General features: G+C 43.0%; 1 long non-coding RNA gene across 1 annotated transcript; it reads right to left on the bottom strand.

The window, feature by feature from the left end:
* Positions 1-12,479: 12,479 nt before the first annotated feature.
* Positions 12,480-18,359, bottom strand: LOC111940596 (uncharacterized). Its single transcript, XR_002869554.2, has 7 exons — positions 18,114-18,359; positions 17,734-17,863; positions 17,608-17,655; positions 16,954-17,072; positions 15,555-15,615; positions 13,942-14,041; positions 12,480-12,543 (listed from the first exon to the last, which is right to left on the bottom strand). It is a non-coding gene; the product is annotated as an uncharacterized LOC111940596 (long non-coding RNA).
* Between the last annotated feature and the right edge of the window lie 4,032 nt (positions 18,360-22,391).

Raw genomic sequence — 22,391 nt, 5'->3', positions numbered from 1 at the left:
GTCTTGGAGGCTCCTTCAAGGGGATCAGACGTGGTGTCATCACCATCATCATATCTGGCAGTTTGGCTACAGGCTACTGGAGCTGCTTTCTTTTTGGTGGAACTTCCTCTCTGAGTCCTGCTGTCTTCCAATTCAAGCACCCGTTTTTCCAGAGCAGCAGCAGATTTCCCATCCCATCTCCTCATGTTTTCTTCACAGTCACTCAGGAAGAACCACAGCTCAGCTCATGGGGATGGCAGAAGAAATGGAAAAAGGCCAATTGGCAGAGCAGAGGAAAACCAATCTGGGCTGCTGATGAGTGGAAAGACATCGCCACCAGGGTAGAGAAACTGTCTGTGAGAGTCCGTCATGTAGATGCCCATGTCCCCAAGAGTAGGGCTAATGAAGAGCACCTAAACAATGAGCAGGTGGATCAGGCTGCAAAGATAGAGGTGTCAAAAATAGACTTAGATTGACAACACAAGAGAGAGTTGTTCCTAGCTCGATAAGCCCATGATGCCTCAGGCCATCAGGGTAGAGATGCCACCTATAAGTGAGCACAAGACCGAGGGGTAGACCTAACCATAGACAGTATTTCCCAAGTTATCCATGACTGTGAGACGTGTGCCACGATCAAGCAGGCCAAGCGGTTGAAGCCGCTATGGTACGGTGGGCGTTAGTCCAAATATAGATATGGGGAAGCCTGGCAGATTGACTACATCACACTGCCCCAAACCCGCCAAGGCAAGCGCTACGTGCTCACAATAGTAGAAGCCACCACTGGATGGTTGGAAACCTACCCTGTGCCTCATGCTACAGCCCGTAACACCATCCTGGGACTTGAAAAGCAAGTCCTCTGGAGGCATGGCACCCCTGAGAAGACTGAGTCAGACAATGGGACTCATTTCAAGAACAGCCTTATAAACACCTGGGTTAGGGAACATGGCATTGAGTGGGTGTACCATATCCCTTACCATGCACCTGCTGTGGGAAAAGTTGAACGGTGCAATGGCCTGCTTAAAACCAGCTTGAAGGCACTGGGTGGGGGAACTTTCAAGAACTGGGAGCAGCATCTAGCAAAGGCCACCTGGATAGTCAACACCTGAGGTTCCACCAACCAAGCAGGTCCTGCCCAGTCTGTCTTTGCATGTAGTAGACGGAGACAAAGTCCCAGTGGTAAATGTCAGAGGTCTGCTAGGGAAGATGGTTTGGATCAATTCTACCTTGAGTACAGACAAACCCATTTGTGGGGTTGTCTTTGCTCAAGGACCAGGTTGCACATGGTGGATAATGCAGAGAGATGGAACAACATGATGTGTACCTCAGGGAGACCTGATTGTTGGGTGAGAACCATGAGCAAATATCACTGTTTGCTGAATACCACTGCCCTTGTCTGTACATCTGTCTATATATGTGTATGTATATAATGTATGTGTTTGTAGAGTTAGACTGTGTAATAAAGAATTGGGTAAATAAAAATTCGGAATAAGAAGTTTAAATAAAGTATGTATAATTATAACTAAATGTAAGTATGGAATAAGGAATTCTCCTCCCGGTCGAGATAGAATTCCTTTTCCAAAAAAACCACGAATTGCAAAAGAACCCCCCCCCAGATAACAGGTTTCAGCAGACTCATCAACTCGGAGGAAAAGACAGGACACAGGCCATCACAGAAACAAAAGAACCAGCCTAAAAGTCTACCTCCAGAGAAAGGCAACGCCCGGCCGATTTCGGCCGGAGACCATCAAGCAAGACAAAAGGGACGGTCGTTGCCAGAATCGAACACCACACCTGCCAAACCCATACTACAGAAACTCAATCAAGAAAGACAAAGAAGAGACTACTCCTCTGAGATATCCATCGGCACCAGCCCGGATCTCTCAATCCCGCTGTGATGAAATATGTTAAAATACATACAGACTCACTTTACATTTGAGGAGACTCTGCCCGGATACTTACTGACTCAATGTTCTAGGCCAGGAAATCCATTCACCCGACAATCAGGGACATTTGGTGAATGGAAACTGGTTGGAATTCTAGCCTGGGGACATAAAATCCCTATAAAAACCCAGGCCAGGGGACCCTCAGACGTGGATTTGGGAACACCTATACCTTGCGTATAGACCCTGTCCACCCAGCGCTGCGCTGTCCATTTATTGTGGTTTTTTCCTCACTGTTTGTTGCTTTATTAATTTATAATAAATTAATCTTTGTTAATCTTTAATTTGCCGTTGCATTTATAACAGATTGGTGCCGTGACTCGGATCGGAAGAAACTGTGGGAGAATCTCGCTGTCCAGGGGGGTACCCCCGCTGATTTCAGCGGCCTGGGGAGCAGAGACCCTCCGCAGTTCGCTCCGATTGCCGAACCAAATTTAGGCTGAGGAAAAACCATAATAAAGAGGAACGGATCCAGAGAGCTCGGGAAGGCAGGAGCCTTCGGGAAAGCCGCGGCTTGGTAGCTCATAAAAAGTCATACGTGCACGAAGACGCCCTCGCAGGAAAATTGCTGTAAGTACTGTGAGGTTGAGCGGGTGATCGGGCGAGTTTGTGAGAGACGTGACCTGGTCATGAAGCGAGTGTGGACTTCAAGGCCGCGTTTCCATCCTCCCGCGAGGGAATTGGCCGGCCGCGAAGGAAGCGATTCTGTGTGAAAAAAGGGTCTCTCTTTCCTTACTCGTAAAGCCTGAGGCTAAAGGGAGTCTCAGGGGACCGATCAAAGGGGGCTGAGAGAGGAAGGGACGTCCAGTCGAGCTCTGGAACTGGTAAACTCTCTCAGCCAAAAGATTTAGAAAGTCGGAACATCGAGAAAACCCCGGTACAGCTAACCGAGAGGTAAGTATTGGTGCGATCTAGGACTTTCAGACGAAGAAAAAGACGAACACAACGCAGAGCAGGTAAGAATCGTAAGAAAATGGGACAGAGAAAAAGTAAAACGCAGAAACTAGATAACGAGAAAAGTCCATCAGAAGAATCAAAGCAAATGCTAGACATCCCACCAGAGAGTCCTTTAGGGTGGATGTTGAGAAATTGGGAAATTTGTCCCGAGAGACGAGAAAAATCAAAGGCAAAAATGATTTACTACTGTGCCGAGATCTGGGGAGGACAAGAATTGAGAAAATGTCTCACTTGGCCAGTATTGGGAACATTTGATAAATGGACGTGCAGGGAATTACTCGCACACGTAGAGAAAAAGGTCTCGCCAGACGGCGAGGAGAAAGAGTATGCCAAACTCTGGTTAAATACCAGAGTGCGGCTGTTTCCAGTGAAACAGAAAAACGAACATAAGACAGAGACCTGGGAACCCCTGGATCACTTACCCCCTCCGTACCGCGGGCCAGTAGAGCCTCCGGTGATGGACCAAGTAGTACCATCAGCACCCGAGGGTTCCATGGGGCAACTAGCAGAGGCACGCTCCCCTCAACCACCGGGAGTAGTGCCAGAAACCCTCACTACCCCCCCACCTGCAGAAAACCCAGCCACCGCACCCTCTTTGGAGTCGGTGTTGACGCAAGGATGGGGCTTACCCCCTCCACAAATCCCGGTCCGGCCACCACAGCTGGGACCACCGAAAGTATCCGAAGGGAACCCTCTGAGTCATTTAGCTGCGGCAGACATCCCGCCAGCAATAAGGGGAAACCCTCCCGCAAACTCCAGTTCCCCTCCTGCAAGCAGGACTCGGTGGAAATCAAAAATAGGGAATGGAGAATGGGGAGAGACAGAAAGTGGGCACCGAATGTTCCCTCTCAGGGAAGTGCCAACCGCCCCCGGAGTAATTGGATTTGTAAACGTGCCCCTTAACTCAGGGGATGTACGAGCATTCAAAAAAGAAATGGGGCGACTGCTAGATGACCCATTTGGAGTGGCCGAAAGATTAGACGATTTTCTAGGGAGTAGTATTTACACCTATGAAGATCTCATGGCCATCCTGAGATCCCTGTTTAGCCAGGAAGAGAGAGAGATGATTAAACAGGCGGGCATCAGGGATTGGGAAAGGCGGCACCCGCAGGGAACACCCGGTGACCAAAAGTGGCCGAGCGTAAGCCCGAGTTGGAGCGCCCAGACCGAAGAAGGGAGAAGAAGCATGATGGATTTGAGGAATATCATCGTGCAAGGAATAAGAGAGGCGGTCCCCAGAGGACAGAACATTAGCAAAGTATTTGGGGAATGTCAGGGAAAAGAGGAATCCCCTACCGAATGGGTAGAAAGGCTGCGGAGAAGTCTGCAAATTTATTCCGGGACTGATCCCAGTTCTCCGGTGGGGGAGGTCCTGCTGAAAACGCAGTTTGTGGCTAAATCATGGGAGGACATTAGGAAGAAATTGGAGAAAATTGATGGATGGCAGGAGAAGAGTCTCCAAGAGCTTCTAAGGGAAGCTCAGAAGGTTTATATGAGGAGAGAAGACGAAAAACAGAAACTTCAAGCCAAAATATTAGTGGCTGCAGTAAAAGAAGTTCAAAAACACGAACAGAAACAGGGAAAGCCGATACCTAAAAAACAAAAAGGATCCCAAAAGGAGGAAACTCCTCCTCGAAAGGATCCTCCTGAGTGCTTCTACTGTAAGAAAGTAGGACACATAAAAAAGGATTGCAGGAAACGAATAAAAGATGAACAAATATTTAAAGAAGATTAGGGGGGTCTTGGGCTCTTCCAAATGGGGACAGTAACAGCAAAGGAGCCCTTGATAAAATTGAAGGTAGGTCCCCACCGCCAGGAAATGAGTTTCCTGGTTGATACCGGGGCTGAGAGAAGCACCCTGCAGAAATTGCCTATAGGGTGTGAAACGAGTAAAGAAAAAGTAATTGTAATTGGCGCAAAAGGAGATCCATTCAAAGTCTCGGTAATCAAGGAGGTGGAAATCGAGTCAGAAAATAAGATATGTTTAGGAAATTTGTTGCTTGTAGAAGAAGCCGACTACAACCTATTGGGAAGAGATATGATTATAGCTTTAGGAATAAATATCATTGTGAAAAATTCAGAATTAGTAGTGAAGGTGTTGCATTTAACTTCAAAAGATGAAAAGGAAATTGACCCCCGAGTATGGCACTCAAAGGGGGAAGTGGGAAAATTAGATATTGCTCCCATCAAAATTGAAATTGAGAATCCAGAGAATCCGATAAGGATCCGACAATACCCCATCCCCGCCGAAGGGAGGAAGGGTTTGAAATTAATAATTGACGAGCTGCTTAAAGGAGGCACGCTCGAGCCCTGCATGTCCCCACATAACACCCCCATCCTGGCAGTAAAGAAAGCCGATGGGAACTTCCGATTGGTTCAGGACTTGAGAGCTGTAAATGCTAGAACCCGAACCAGGTTTCCGGTAGTAGCAAATCCTTACACTTTACTAAACAGACTCTCACCAGAGGATGTATGGTATAGTGTAATTGATTTAAAAGATGCTTTCTGGACATGTCCTCTAGATGAAGGGAGTAGGGATTTTTTCGCTTTCCAGTGGGAGGACCCAGATACCAATCGAAATCAGCAATTGCGGTGGACGGTCCTTCCACAAGGATTCGTTGAATCTCCGAACTTGTTCGGACAAGCCTTAGAGCAGCTACTCACCCAATTCACTCCAGAGGAAGGGACAAAACTGTTACAATATGTAGACGATTTGCTAATCGCCGGGATCACGGAAGAGCAGGTGAAGAAATGTACCATTTCCCTGCTGAATTTTCTGGGACAAAAGGGGTTGAAAGTGTCTAAATCCAAGCTGCAATTCACTGAGCCCGAAGTAAAATATCTTGGACATTGGATATCACAAGGGAAAAAGAAATTAGATCCCGAAAGGGTGATGGGAATCCTTGAACTTCCTGCCCCACAAACCAAGAGACAAATTAGGCAAGTTTTAGGGCTCATGGGATATTGCAGACAGTGGATTGAGGGATACAGTGAAAAGGTGAAATTTCTGTATGAAAGGCTAAATACAGATCGATTAAAATGGACAGGGCAAGACGAAATTAAATTTCAAGAACTAAAGAATGCCCTTGTCACTGCTCCAGTTTTAACATTACCAGACATCAGAAAAGAGTTTCAACTGTTTGTCGACATAAGTGGACAAACAGCACAAGGAGTTTTAACCCAGGAATGGGCAGAAAAGAAGAAACCTATAGGGTTTTTGTCCAAAATCCTAGATCCAGTCAGTCGGGGCTGGCCCACGTGTCTGCAAGCAATTGTGGCAGTAGCACTGTTGGTTGGGGAAGCCAAAAAGGTAACGTTTGGAGCTCCCCTGATAGTTTATACTCCACATGATGTAAGAAATATCTTACAACAAAAAGCGGAGAAATGGTTGACCGATTCAAGGCTTCTGAAATATGAAGCCATGTTAATCAGTTCGCCAGGATTGGAATTAAGGACAACCTCTGCACAAAACCCTGCGCAATTTTTGTACGGGGAACCAACGGGAAAGCTACTACATAATTGTATTGAAACAGTGGAATTACAAACTAAAGTAAGACCCGATCTGGAGGATCAGGAATTGGAAGGAGGAGAAAAATGGTTTATCGATGGTTCCTCGAGAATGATGGAGGGAAAACGTAAATCGGGTTATGCCATCATAAATGGTATAACAGGACAGACTGTAGAATCGGGTCCCCTAAAAGCAAATTGGTCAGCACAGGCTTGTGAACTTTTTGCTCTCCTAAAAGCCCTCAAAGGCTTGAAGGGAAAAAGGGGAACCATCTATACCGATTCAAGATATGCATTTGGGATAGTACATACCTTCGGGAAAATTTGGGAAGAAAGGGGTCTGATCAACACTAAAGGAAAAGGATTGGTACATGAGGAAATAATTAGACAAATTTTAGAAGCAGTCAGGGAGCCACTGGAGATATCTGTGGTTCATGTAAAAGGACACCAGACCGGACGACAATTCCATACAAGGGGAAACAATTTAGCGGATAAAGAGGCGAAAAGAGCGGCATTGTTAACCGTAAGTATTTCTGAGCTAGTCCCAAGGGAACCCCCAGAGGTTTCAGTGCTTCCTTCAGAAAAGGAGCAGGAAGACTTCAAAAAGGTAGGGGGACATTTCAAAGAGGGTAAATGGTGGTTACCTGACGGGAGGGAGTTGGTCCCGAAGGGAATAGCAAAAGGGATACTCAAAAGACTACATGCACAAACCCATTGGGGAACCAGGGCATTGGCTGAACAATTTTTAAAATTCTTCGGGTGTAAGGGAATCTTCGAGCTTGCAAAACAAGAGGTACAGGGATGTGTGATATGCCAGAAGGTAAACAGAGCGAATTTTCGGCAAACCAATTGGGGAGGTCGGCCAATCTCATATCGACCATTCGAAAGAATCCAAGTGGATTTCACGGAATTACCGAAAATTGGCAGAAATAAATATTTATTGGTTATAGTAGATAAATTGACACATTGGGTAGAGGCCTTTCCCAGAGCTAAGGCCACGGCTCAAACAGTGTCTAAAATTCTACTGGAGGAAATAATTCCTAGGTATGGTATTGTAGACCATATTGATTCGGATCAGGGTACACATTTCACCTCGAAAATTATCAAACAGTTGTCCGATGCGTTAGGGATCAGATGGCAATATCATACTCCTTGGCACCCTCAGAGCTCGGGGCAAGTGGAAAGAATGAATCAGACATTGAAGTCACAAATATCCAAATTGACAATTGAAACAAAAATGTCCTGGGTCAAATGTCTCCCCTTGGCATTGTTGAATATAAGAACCATGCCGAACTCAGAAACAGGACTATCCCCCTTTGAAATGTTGTATGGAATGCCGTACAAGCATGGTATGCCGGTTGAACATCCTCAAACAGAGGATGTTCAACTCCAACCTTATCTCATTTCTATAAATAAAAACTTACAGGAGTTAAGGAGAAGAGGATTGATTCCTCAAAGCAGCACGTTGGGATTTCCGATCCACCAAATTCAACCAGGGGACAAGGTACTGATCAAAGTGTGGAAAGAGCAACCCCTCAGTCCCCACTGGGAAGGACCATTCCTCGTCCTCCTGACTACAGACACCGCGGTTCGTACGGCTGAAAAGGGCTGGACACACTCTTCCCGAGTGAAGAAAGTTTCGGTTCGCGACTCCCCCGAGTGGAAAATTGTAACCCCTCCGGGAGATTTGAAAATCAGGCTTCAGCGGAACAACCAATGAGCAACGAAGACAGGATAAGTTGCACCAATTTTGAATGTTATTGTTTTCCTTTTGTACATTTTAAGTGTGCATATTGTAAACAAACGTGGGTGACTCATTGTTTGGGAGGGCAAAAACCGAAAGGGTTGTGTGCCGCGTGTTACAAAGAGGAATTAGAACAGACCAACCTTTTTCTAGCACTTGCTACCCGGGTGGGTATCTTGGAACTCGACTCTCCTGAGTGGTTCCGATTTTTTCAAAAAGGATTACGAGGCCATTTGGACTGTAAGGCGGAACCTCTAATAATAGAGTGCCGCCGGAACGTAAAAGTACCGTGCAGGAGCGGCACGATCAAGGCATCTCGGTGGGCAACCTTTAAAAGGAGGTTTGCCATCAGAACGTCAAGGGCCCCTGAAGACAGTCCTTGCTGCCGAGAAGATGGTTATCCCCGCCGTATGTTCCTATACGGGCGGAGGGAATGGCAGAGGGATGCGATTGTGGGGAATCCTGACGATCCTGAACCTAGCCATGTGCTGGACCGAGAGAACGGGCCCCGAGGCGTCTCCGGGGACGACCTCCCTGGGGAAGTGTGAGCAGTGCCCAACTGTCTCGCGAACCGAGCCATGGATTGCCTGCCCTCCGGAGTTGCACGCAGGAGAATGTTGGGCAAACGGTACCCAAATGGACCTGTGTAAGCGGGAAGGAAAAATTTGGTGCTCCACCCCGGGGATAGGTACTGGAAAAAGGCAACCCCATAACACAGGGGAAAAAGAGGTCCAAGCGACCCACCTACGAAATAAGAGAGATATAGGAGGGATTTCCCCAATCTCGGTCTGCGGGCAGTGTAATAAAACTGTCTGGATTGGAGGAAAGAAACAGTCAACGTTCATTGCGTACCACAGAGTCAACCCCTTGTGTTACAATAAAGCAAACTTAAAATATTGTGCCATGGGGGGGAAATTGTACTGGGAAGGGAAGAACCTGAAACATGAAACAAAAGTGTCATTCAGTAATGAACCGATAGTTTTAGATTTACTGAAAAATGACGATGATAGAGTGTGTCTGCAGTTTGATCAGGTGATCTGTTTCGCAAAAGACGAGGATGGTTCAGACCCCGAAAATAAAATAAAACAATTAACTCTTGAACTAAAAAGGCAGGAAATGGAAAATAAGAAAAAAAGACTCGAACAGGAGAGGTTAAACTCTCTCAGTGAACAATACGAACAACTAGAAAAACAATACGATAATTGGAAGCTACCTAGCCCTAATCAGAATCTATTCATAGATCTGATGCAGGAAATAGCTACCGAATTGGGATTGACTAACTGTTGGATATGTGGTGGCCTGAAATCAGCCGAAAGATGGCCATGGAAGGGAGAAGGATTAACCCCAGAACAATTACTTAAGTGGACAGGATTAAAATTATCCAAAACAACCCGGCGACCAGAGGGGTGGGTAATTGACAAGAGGATCATTGGAACTTTTTGTGTCAGTCGGGAAGGAAGGGAATTCACCGAGCTAGTTGGTTACACCCCGTGTGTAAAAACTCTCTCGGTAAATTCAGATAAAAAGACAAAAATTTGGCAGCCGGAATCACCCGAGGGCTATTGGAGCCAATCTCGGGAAAATAATTGCGAATGGATAGATCTAATTGGTCTATGTTGGAACAAACAGGACGGGGCAAATCCCTTCCATGCCTTTCTTGGCCTGAGGGAATATTGGGAGGACCCGGCAAAACTTAACAGAGATTGGAAGGCACCGGATGGGATTTACTGGATATGCGGGAAAAAAGCATACAGTGAATTGCCCAGAAATTGGAAAGGGTCATGCACACTCGGAATAATTCGGCCTTTCTTCTTTACACTACCTAAAGATGAAAGCAGGTCTTTAGGTGCTCCCCTCTTTGAAACCCTAGCCCGACAAAAGAGGGAATTGAAACGAGAACTACCAATAGCCGGAGGTAACCACCAGTGGAAGGGGGAGGAATGGCCCGCCGAAAGAATCATACAATATTATGGACCGGCAACATGGGCAAATGATGGCAGCTGGGGATACAGGACCCCAATCTACCTCCTTAATCGGCTCATTCGGTTACAGGCTGTGGTAGAAGTTGTTTCAAATCACACTTCAGAAGCCCTGGAACTCCTAGCAAAACAACATTCTCAGATGAGAGCTTTTGTCTACCAAAACAGACTCGCTCTCGACTATTTGCTAGCTGAGGAGGGAGGAGTGTGTGGCAGATATAACGAGTCAGAGTGTTGCATGGAGATAGATGACTTCGGAGAAACTATAAAGGGTCTAGCCGCTGAAATAAAGAAAGTAGCCCATGTACCCGTCCAGAAGTGGAATTCGATTCTCCAAGCCTCTTGGTGGGATCAAATTTTTGGGCAAGGGGCATGGTGGAAAAAGCTAGTATTCTTTATAGGATGTTCTATTGCCGGAGTCATCTTCCTACCCTGCCTAATTCCTTGTCTGATCAGACTGATACATTCTGTCGTTCAAGGAATGCAGATTGCCTCTCTCCCAATAGACCCAGAAAAGGCACAGGGAAACACTACCCTTCTTTCAAAAATCATGAAGTTAGAGGAAGAAAAAGAGAATAGAAATGCGGTTAAGGCATTGAGGGAATTTGAAAATAAACATATGTTGTCCACAGAAAATATAGAAGAATTAGACCAAGAGGAAAACGACATTATTTAACCTGATATTCCTCTGAAAAAAGTATGAAAACACGAATTTTTAATGTGTTCAAATTATTAGGTGGGGGACTGTAATAAAGAATTGGGTAAATAAAAATTCGGAATAAGAAGTTTAAATAAAGTATGTATAATTATAACTAAATGTAAGTATGGAATAAGGAATTCTCCTCCCGGTCGAGATAGAATTCCTTTTCCAAAAAAACCACGAATTGCAAAAGAACCCCCCCCCAGATAACAGGTTTCAGCAGACTCATCAACTCGGAGGAAAAGACAGGACACAGGCCATCACAGAAACAAAAGAACCAGCCTAAAAGTCTACCTCCAGAGAAAGGCAACGCCCGGCCGATTTCGGCCGGAGACCATCAAGCAAGACAAAAGGGACGGTCGTTGCCAGAATCGAACACCACACCTGCCAAACCCATACTACAGAAACTCAATCAAGAAAGACAAAGAAGAGACTACTCCTCTGAGATATCCATCGGCACCAGCCCGGATCTCTCAATCCCGCTGTGATGAAATATGTTAAAATACATACCGACTCACTTTACATTTGAGGAGACTCTGCCCGGACACTTACTGACTCAATGTTCTAGGCCAGGAAATCCATTCACCCGACAATCAGGGACATTTGGTGAATGGAAACTGGTTGGAATTCTAGCCTGGGGACATAAAATCCCTATAAAAACCCAGGCCAGGGGACCCTCAGACGTGGATTTGGGAACACCTATACCTTGCGTATAGACCCTGTCCACCCAGCGCTGCGCTGTCCATTTATTGTGGTTTTTTCCTCACTGTTTGTTGCTTTATTAATTTATAATAAATTAATCTTTGTTAATCTTTAATTTGCCGTTGCATTTATAACAGACTGCATGTCAGTTTTGGTAATAAGTTGATGATATGTGCATAAGGGGTGGATTTTTATTTTTTTTTAAATAAATTGGTGCAAATGCATGGCTCGAGAAAGTGGGTAACTGTATTTGTCCTGGTTTAGGGGAAATCTGGGAGAGAACCTTCAAATGGGGTCCCTCCAGAAAGCAAATTCAAGCAGCCTCTCCCCCAGCTGGTTTGGGAAAAGATTTCCGTGGAGAAAAGTGGGAAAAAACCTGCTTATTTAACAGAAACTGGATAATATTAAACAGTAAAACCTCTCGCTGTTTGATGAGATGGCAAATCCAGAAAAGTCCTTTTCATGGGGTGTAGCTGGGCTCACTCAGGTTCTCATCAGTCCCTCTGGTGCTGGAAAGTGCCGAGGCCCAGGCCCCGGTGGGCCACAGGCGTGAGCTCCTGGGGTTTGGCTGGGTGTTCAGTCCAGAGCAGGTTTGCACAGATCCAAGGAAAAAGGAAAAAAAAAACAGTCCAGGGAACTTCCCTGCCTCAGCAAGCTAAAAACTAACGAAGAGCAGAGGAGAGCTTTGTCCTGCTGTCTGTCCATGCTGCAGACACCACAGCCCAGGAGCAGGATGGGGGACAGTGAGGGCTCTTTCTGAACACAAACTGCGGCTTCTTCTTCCCCCTTTCACTCTCAGAGCTGGTCTTAGAGGTGCAGAACTTAATATGTCACATAAACAAGGTGACTGGGGATACAAGCTTCCCACAGAGCCACTCCAGGACATACATATATACACATATTTATGCATATAAATATATATCAACAGTCAAGGAATTTTTAATTAACTAAATATGTGCACAAACCATACTACTGGCAGAGTATAAAATCTTCAGAAATGTTGAAACGTCTTGATTCCCAAATGCCTAGGCATTCCTGTTTGGGAAAAAAACAGAATGTAGTCTCCCAGCTCACTTCACCAAGTGCCTTATACTTAATTTGTGTGTACTCTCCTTCCCACTCAACTCCCTGGCCACAGGGTAAATGACTTGAGAGAAATTCACAAAAGGATGAAGCATCCAATCTCAAACCTCTAATCACCGCTTTCTAATTTAAAGCAAAACACTGTGTATCTTTCAAAGTTCTCACTATTACTTATGCAGAAAGATATCTAAATACTAAGATACCTGCGTCGTGGTGTCTCTGGTAAGGTTTAAGCAAGAAGCAGCATCATCAGTGCAGCTCAGGGACAAGATCTAACAAGGTTTTTCTTTCCTCTGATTTCCCCGTTTTCTACTCCCATTCCTGTATCTGAGCACTCTCACAAAATTTTCAAACACCTAATCCTGAAACAAACTTCAGGTCAGAAGCTCCAGCACTGCTCTCTGACAGCCAGAGTCTGTCAGAGAGCAACTGCACTGCTGTTGGAATAAACTTTATGAAGGAAATCAATCTCCTTTAAATGGAGAAGAGCCATGACTCCTATACCTTCAGATCTTGCACTTCTTGTTTTTCTCTGGGCTAACCTGAATCCAGGGCTTCACTGTGTTTACTCCCCTGTTCCTACTGGCCAATGAGAAGGGGTAACATCAGCCACAAAAAAACAGAAAACCCTGTGATTGTGGCAAAACCTGGTGACACATGTCTATTGCTACGGTGAATTTCTCAGTTTTTAAAGATGAGTGTGTGGTAGTGGTTATGAACAAGCCAAGCACAGTGAGTATGAGATGACCACTTAGGCTATGTACAGTAAGCACCTTCACTTGCATACATTGAACAATGGCTACTGTACAAATTAATTAGCTGGTTGCTGCCCTGAAGCTGAGAATTCCTTCAGACTGGCTAGTTCTCATTCTGCAAAAAAAATGGTTTTAATCGGCACTTTCTTGATTCTCCAAGGAGTGTCCAGACAACAACATTAAAGCAAAGTGTCAACCAGTGACAATTTTTGGTGCAGTTGGTACTCCATTGCTCACCTTGCCAAACAAACCTGCCCAGAGTACTCATTTATCAACTGTCTGAACCTTATTTAACATCCAAAGGGGTCTAACACTGTGAATGAAACATGATGGAGGCAACACCTGGACAAAATCCAAACCTCCCCCCTGCCCCTGGCAGGCTGGAGAGCAGAGAGCTCTGTATACCATTGTTTGAGATTCACAATCTCAGTCTAAGGATGAAAACAATCCTATCAATCTAAATACAAAATTCATATTTAGAGAGGTTATCAGCTCTTGGCAGGTTGTACAGATGTATGTATGGTAGGTTTTCCCAGGGAATGATCTCTAAAAGCTACACCCCTGAAAAATTACTGTAAGAATTTTGCTTCCTTACCTTTATTTGTTCTCTCCAAAATCCAACTTTTACACAACTTCAGAGTTTTACATTTCGTGAAGAGAAGGTGTATCTCCCACAGACAGACTTTGGCATCCTTCTGAAAGCAAGCATGTGCCTTAGGAAAACCTTTGTCCAAATTCTCTGGTGCCTGTGGCTTATTTAGCTTTTTCTTTGCAGATTAAGAAAATAGGAACCAAAGATTTACATTAAATAGACACTAAATAAAAGGTTTACAAATTACAGTACATAACAACTATATATCTGGAAGAAATACTGATATTCCTTCTTTTTTTTATTCTTTCCCCTTCAATTTGCTCAAAAAGCTCCTCAAAAGCAGGGCTAGTCAAAGCATACAGTGATGGGAGCAGGGGGGTAGTCATTATTTCTTGAAGTTCTTTATTCCACTGAAACTATGGAGAATGAAAAAATTTGCTCAGGTTTTATGTGTTGAAAACTGGCTTTGTTCATTTCACTTTTTATGTTTAAATTATAAAACAGAAACCTTTCAGCAGAAAATATCTTGCCAAGAGCAAAATATTTTTGTGGAAAGTCAGTTTCCACAAGAGAATGACTGGCCATTTTTATCACTGATCTTTCTCTAACAGTGTGGAACATAATGTCAGTGAATTATTACATAGAAGAAAATTATTTTATTTTCTCACTGTAGTAATCGCTAGTCTAGCTTGTCTCCAACCATAGGAGTGACACCATTTGATTTAGACCTCAATTGGCTTAGTCCACCGACAGGGTAATGAATAAACTCTTGACAATTGGAACACTGAAACTGACCTAAAACTAAAGAACTTAACATACACTGAAAAAATTCAAGTCTGGAAATGTTGGACATTCAAGTTTGAGGAGGTTGTATGAATGTAGTTATGGTCATCTACTTAAAATCTGATTCAAAAGCTCATAATTAAAAGGAATTAGCACAATACTGATCATTTAGTCCCTTCAGCAAAACTCATTTTACCACTCCATGGCTCTGACAGGTTATGTCCCAGCCCTCTCACTTCAGGTCTTTCCAGTTAAATTAATATTTTATTGCTTATTAGAAGTGTCATTGACCCACCAATAGCACACACCTAAGGACCAGTCAGACCGTGCACACAATTAACTAATTAAACACAACAGGACTGCTTGCCAACAGAAGAAAAGAGCCACATTTAAACCCTTGAATAGCCAGGTTTAATAGATCTGAAAATAAATGCAAAATCTGAAAACAAAAGCCTACTTATCACTTATATTCCCCACTGAGGCAGTTGTGTAAGGTCAGAATGAAACCTTGGCTCTGCCTTCCCCACACACTGAGCAGTCCAACTGAACAGTCACAGTTGGGGTTTTTCTGCTGAGTTGCTGCAAAAACTCTCTCCTGTTGGATTGCAGCATGAAGGAATCTGACTCATATTCACAATGCTCCTGAGGTTCTCTGGGGTGATGGTCGTAATGTGACTCTGCTTCAAACACTCAAGAGAGGCAGAAGAAAAACACCACACTATGGTATGTGTGGTCATAAGCATTCTACAGCCACGGATAGACTGGAAACAAACAACAGAAAAATTGTGTCCATGTGTTATTTAGGTAAGAGGCAGTGAAGACTTGATGCTCACCTGCGTGCCTGTGACAGGCGATGGGCTCAGAGCCAGACATGCACACATCTGCCTTCCCTGCCTGAAAAACATGCCTGGTTAGTGGCTAGCTGCTAATCTCTTCAGCAGCATATTTACAGTCCTACTGTAGGCCTGGAAGAGTAGCTATGGAAGATTTTTAACAAATCTTCCTCATGTTTGCAATGAGGAGGTTAATGTATACATTTTACAATGATCTGAAGTTTCTACTCTGCACAAAACTTCTGTTTTTCTGAGCATCCTAACACCTTTTTTTAATACTAGAGAAAGAAAACAGAAATCACCTCTACTGACAGGCAATGTGAACCTTTGATTCCAGCAAAATTCACATTGAAGACAGGAGAAATTAGCCACAGGGGAACCACAAAACTTCAATTATCCATTCAAAGTATTAAAATATCAGGGGCAACACCAGCAGAGAGGCTACAGACCCATTGTAGACCAAAATGCTGGCCACAGAGCAGTCACTGAGTGACCCTCTGCTTTAACAAAGAGGGCTGGATATGTCACTTCAGCAGACATTCCACATTCTGCTTACCCACAGGCCCATCCCTCAGGCATGGTGTGGGAGAAGCTGATTTCCCCTGTACAAGGATGCCTGTCTTCACCTCAGCCACAGACTGGATGATCATTCCCTCTCAGTGTTATTCAACTATCTTGGCCCTCGTGTGCTACTTGGAAAAAAAAAAAGTCCTGCCTGGGGATAGGTCTAACATGAGAAAATACATCTGAGCATGGAAAAAGGTAAAGTAGCTGTCGTGCGATAATCAGCTAAATTTGTTGTTATTCTAAACTGTGTTTTTAATGGCTCAGAGTGGCAGAAAAAATGAGATCAAAAAAACATGTTTTACTTCTCTGGTAACAATCTGCACCTTAATTATAACATTCTGTTGTTAGCACCTTTTAATAAGGCTTAAATTCAAAAGGAAAGGATAATAAAAGAGATGAATGCAGAAGATACATCTGTGAAAGTTCATAGCGGAGGAAACTTTGGAAAAGTAAATGGATATGATGCTGATGGCTGAAGTAGGCTATGCCTGATGCAAGAAAACATACTTATAAAACTTAACTCCTAGCATTTATACTGAGAAAGAAAATGCACAAGGGGTTGCAGAAAAACCTCTGTCAAGCAGTGAGTGCTGCTTGGCAAGAAATAGTTTGAAGTTTAAAGCACATTCCTGAGAAAGGCAAAGCAGTAGGAGCTAAAGAATAGAAAGGGGCTTCCTGACTGCCTGCTCCCGTATCAGAAGACAGCCGAGGGTTGATTTTTTTCTGGACACACTGCAGTTTGATTTTTCTGACCTACTTTGGTGGAACAATTTTCCAAGAAGACTCTGTCTAACAAGCCATCATCTGTATCATGCGATGTAGCCAAACAAACCTTCAATTTTGCCAGAAGCAAGACTGATTCAGTAGCAGGGGACTTAGCACAAGCAGTCTGGGGTGGTGCTCTGATTCATCCACAACACTGGCTGGGACAGGGTGACTCTTCACTACTGTCTGAAAGAAGGCAAGGAACAAGTCTCATTAGTCTTGGCCACCATCCTAGGAGGCAAAGTGCTGCAAAACCTTAAAAATCATACAAATCCAGGAAAACAGGACCAAGAGGCACCTCAAGAAGCCATTTAATTCACATCCTACCATTAGCACTGCACTTCTTGCTGCCACCAGAAATGTGGCTGTGAAGAACTATTCACAGAAGAGAAAAATGTGGACCCAAGTCCATACATAGCCACCCACAGCAATGCTGAAGGAATGGGAAACTGAAACTCATTTACTACGTATTCATTTTTGCCTTAGACTCTGTAGCTTTTGTAAGTCCAGTCTAAAAATAAAGTCAGAATGTTGGCTGATATTACAAAGAACTTGATGAAAGTACTACAGAGCTCTTGAAGAAAGAGTGATAAAATTATCCTTTTTTCCCCCACTGAGATTTTCACTCTATTTTTAACTCAGTTTGTTTCCCCCCTCTGAAATGTTATAATTACTGGAGAAGCAGAACAAACTTTTGAAGGAGAAGCTGAAAATTTCATACCAAAAATTTCAAATTGTACTTCTGGCTTCTGGGCAGTTTCCTTTATCTCTGGGTATAGAAAAAACACAGATTGTTGTTGTTGTTGCTGTGAGGGACCACAGCAAAGGTTCCTCAGAAAATTAATACCTATTTTTGGTATTGTTTTTTTTTCTTTTTTTGTCCTCTCTTTTCAAAAGTACATGTTTCAAATACAACGTTGTAAATTCTTAACAGTATTCTCTTTCAATATCGCAGTACTTTCATGAACATCTTCAGCCTGAAAAAAAAGAAAGGATTGTTAGGAAGCTAAGACAGACTGTAGCAGAAGCCAGAAACAAATCTGGTTTGGGTAATCTTCAGTTACTAAAGGAAGCTCTGTTCATTTGCATCGTTTTTCTGGTGCTTGGGTCAAAGCCATGGCTGCATTTTTGTATTTGAAGAAGTTTCTTAGTGGTTGCATCTAGAGCAATGTGCTGGAGTAGCTGGAGGGTTTTCTAATATATTTGTTTTATTTATGAAATAGATACCTGCTGTTTACTTGAGGTTTCCCTGGAAGCCTTTCTAAGATTAAATAAGGCAGTATCATGTCATATATCTTCAAGATCTTTTTCCCTGGCTGTGTAGAACTGGGCTACTTGAAATACAAAACTTTTTCATTTGTGAGGAATTTGCTGCTAAAGCTCTCTCAGTTTTTCTCTGAAAGTAGATTTTCCAGAGCTGAGTCACAGATCATGCTCTGATGTAAACAGGGGACAGGCAGCACAGGCCAGCACACAGGGTTGCAAAAGAATAAAATGTTGCAGCAACACAGCATCAAAAAGATGCTCACAGTACAGCTCACAGAGTCACAAAGCTTTCAGGATTACTCCTTTATGTGACATCCAGCCACACAGAGCAGTCACAGTTCTGGCACATTCAGTCTGTCTCTGCAGGAGATGGTACCTCTATCATCTCAGGGCTATTTCACATGGCTCATGGGTGCTCCAGCAGCCAGAAGACTTAGATATTTTTTTCAGAAACAAGTGAGAAAATATTAGCCTTTTCATCAATGATCTCAAGATGCCTTCAGTGAAGAAAACTTTGTAGGAAAGTGGGTGTTTTTCAACTTAAGACCAATGATGGCTTAGTGTTTTATAGCTGCTGCCCAACCCATCTCACTTTGGAATCCAAACTGTGTTGCATTAGTCATTGGTTGCATCAGTCAGCTTCTTCTTATAAAGGGCACCCTTATCACCTTCTCTAAAGGCATGACTGCAGAGCAGAGGGGATCTGGGCTCCCACACATGGCCTGACCATCCACTGCCCCCTCAGACACAAGGGCTGGACACAGGACAAGGCAGCCACACGCTGTGTCCCCAGGTGCACAGCGCTGCCAAGCCCTCATTTCACAGGCACAAGCATTATTGTAGCCAATGTAGCCAGTCCCCTGGAGGCAGAGTGAGGAGGAGATCATACTCTCTCGGATCTGAATCTGGGAAGAATAGCTGAAAAACTTACGTACTAAAAACTCATTCTGGTGTTTAAGTGCTAAGATGAGCAAAGAAGGGAAGTGACTCCTTCAGAAATGGTTTGTTTCTGCTTTCCAAAGCCGGGCAGCCCAAATAAGTGCATGCCTTTTGCTTTGAAATGTCAACTGCTAGTGCTAGCAGTGTTCTACTCAACAATGGTGAGCATTAATAACCACTAATTAGTAACTATTAATGTTTGAGATGGAAAATGGCTCAAGACAATGGCTCTTTCAGGCAGCTGTGGACCACTGGGGGCATCAATGGTCATACCTGTATTCTCCTTGTCACAAGAAATGCAGGAACCACAAGGGAAACAAGTCCAAAATCCTTGATTACAGAGCCAGACAAATAAATGCAGGTACCAAAGTATCAAGATGGGATACACATTTTCCATTTACCTCTTTAGAGAGGCAGAGCTTTTATTTACTTAAGACATTTTCCACTTTAATACCTGCCCTCTCCTACTTTTTAGAAAACCTCATTTACCTTTTAATAATAGATTATTTTACCAACAAATAAGACTACCTGGCAGAAGTGTAATAGCATGGTTAGGACTGGCAGGCTGGCTGCTAGACTTGAACTTGTAGGCTGAAGAACAGTGCTTTTCTTCTATGAAATGAATGTATTTACTTACTAAGTGCCAGAGTGACCAAAAGCAGGGTGGCACAACCATATAAAAAAAAGATAAGGGTTTCCATTCCCACGGTGTCCATATATTGTCCTACAAAGGCTATTCAAGAAAGTTTGCTTCTTTTCTGATCCTTTTTTCATTCCAAATGCCTGTGCTGACATACAGGCTGATTGAACTACCACAGTTATTATAAAATAATCAGGGGAATTTTGGAAAGCAATGTTATTGCTTTCAGTGTTCAATGTACCAGCTGCCTCTGCACAAATAATCCTTGCAAATATAAAAGGAGAAAATGCATGTCAAACTTTGCCATAGGCCAAAGGACAAGTTGAAGAACCATCCATGGCTGCGCAGTTGTGCACAACATCAGGAAGGTTTGACAGTCCTGTGTTCTTTCAGAAGACCTCTTGTCCCAGCTCTACATCACATGAATTATTACAATTATCATGAGACACTTGACAGGCTATCAAGGTAATTCATGACATTAAGCCCTTCTTTAGTCAACTCTGTCACCAAGGAAACAGAAGTGCACTGTCAAAGTGACATATTCCATGTTCAGGTGTTAGCCATCCTAAATGTGATCTTGTCAGGAGTGGATGAACTGAGATGATTAAACTTTTGGGTGAGTGTGATTAACTGATTAATCTACAATCTAAACAGTTGTTTTCAAAATTAGACTCCAAGTCTTTAAGGGGACAAAAAACATATCGCTTGAATTATGAGGTATGCATTTCTTCTCACCGTGAATTGGTTTTTTTATGAATTTTCATCAAAGCCCCATTAGTATGGTGCTCAATGAAATTTAGAAGCCAGCAATTTCAGATATATTATCAGAATATAGGAAAAGGACTCACAGAGAGATTTTCATAAGGTTGTCTTGAAGTTATAAAAAGAAAAAATATCATACCAAGCTTCTTCTGATTTGTGGTTATGAGTGCTTAGTCATGTATGTATGTATAGCTTTAGCACCATGTGGCTATGAGTGCAGAAAATGGCATTTACATTGATATCACTGGTTAAGAAAATCAAGTCCACAATTAAGACAGAAATAGATTTTAATTACAAATGAAGGTTATGTAAGTGTAAGTGCAGATGGAATAATTAGAGCCTTTATGGTGAAATTCTGAATCCTTGTTCATGAAGCCATAAGAAGTTATAGCAACATCTGGTTCAGTAAGAGAATAGAATACTCTTTTAATTTTTTAAGTACCTGCTAATGTGAAAAGAAAATGTCTCTGAACTGAAACACATGCAAAGTGCACACACTGCACTTTGAAAGACATAGTGGCACGTTGTTTATTGATGCATGTTGTATGTTTCAAAGTAAGGCATGACAAGCAGTGCATAAAGAAGTAAATCAACTAATTTAATCTTTTCCACTGTGACTCATGTTATTCAAGCTGCACAGTGGAAAACAAAGTGGCATCTTGCTGAAAACCAGCAGACAGCACAAACATAGAGACCACCACTTAACATAAACTTCACTGAAGGATGTCCTTTACAAGCTGGGGGTTTTTGCAGTCTTTGACAACATTGTACTGAGATTAACTGTAATCCTTTTTAGTCTCTGTTTATGACTACAGCAATCTGCCCAAATTGTTTTTTAAATAAAAAAGGGCACATCACTTCAGATCACAGTTTACTGTGATGCTTCGATTACAAGACAAAATCCTGATGCTTCACAGTTTTCACAGTCCATGACTGTGAAATAAATTCATGTGGCTTTTGCTGTTAGATGAAGAAATGCCCTGAAACAGAAAAACAGTAGCACTTAGGGCATCATTACACTGTCATCAGTTGGGAATACCCCCAAGGATGACTGTGCCTCAGCAGTGCTCACTAAATATCTCACAGAAGAAATAAGGAAATACAAACTGAAATGAAATTCCTCTATACAGATCTTTCGGTGGTAAAAGTAATTTGGCATGTGGTTGCACTTCCTGTGTGAATAAAATTTTCACAGGAAGTCTAGGAAGTTAAGATGTCTTTGGAGCCTACTTCAGTAAAAAGAACTCAAAGGAAAAGTGTTTTCCATTACTCCCTCTAGCTGACACTTTCTAAGTGGTTCCCTAAATACAGATGGCAAAGCTTTATCTTGAAAAAATAAAAAATAAATGCTTTATCTCAGTTTTGACTTGTAATCTGAAGACTTGGATTCCCTGAGAACATAAAATCCTATTGTGCAGAATGATTTTTCTTTTCAGGCTGCAAAGGTATTAGCTGACAATTCCTAAACCTCACATACACGCTTCATTCATGCACCTTCTACACCTACTTCCTTAAAAAAAGCCTTATGAAAAAAAGTGTTGCACTGACTTCAGCAACTTGCTCCATAAGAAAAATATGATGCAAGACTAATGTTTAAAATCACAAGAGACAGCAAGAAGCAACACTTTCTTTCTGGAATACTACCATTCCAAACAAAGGCCTTTTTAATAATGATTTTATCTTCTTTAGTTTTTTGGTGTTTTTTTATTCTCGCATTTTTTTCTACTTCTAAAGTAATTTGAGAGCTATTACTTAATAACTGAATATACTTCTTACCGCTCTTTTTCTGTAACTCAGAGACCTTGAGGTTTTCTGCAGGTGGAAGTGATGCCACCTAAAGACAGATACAGATATTTAGTACTTCGTTCTACCTCAGCTTCGTTAAGGGAGAGCAGATA

Source organism: Cyanistes caeruleus, chromosome Z (assembly GCF_971803275.1).
Source record: "Cyanistes caeruleus chromosome Z, bCyaCae1.hap1.1, whole genome shotgun sequence".
In the NCBI taxonomy this organism is placed as follows: Eukaryota; Metazoa; Chordata; class Aves; order Passeriformes; family Paridae; genus Cyanistes; species Cyanistes caeruleus.
The sequence above is the reverse complement of the archived record's forward strand: the minus strand, read 5'-3'. Positions and strand labels throughout refer to the sequence as shown.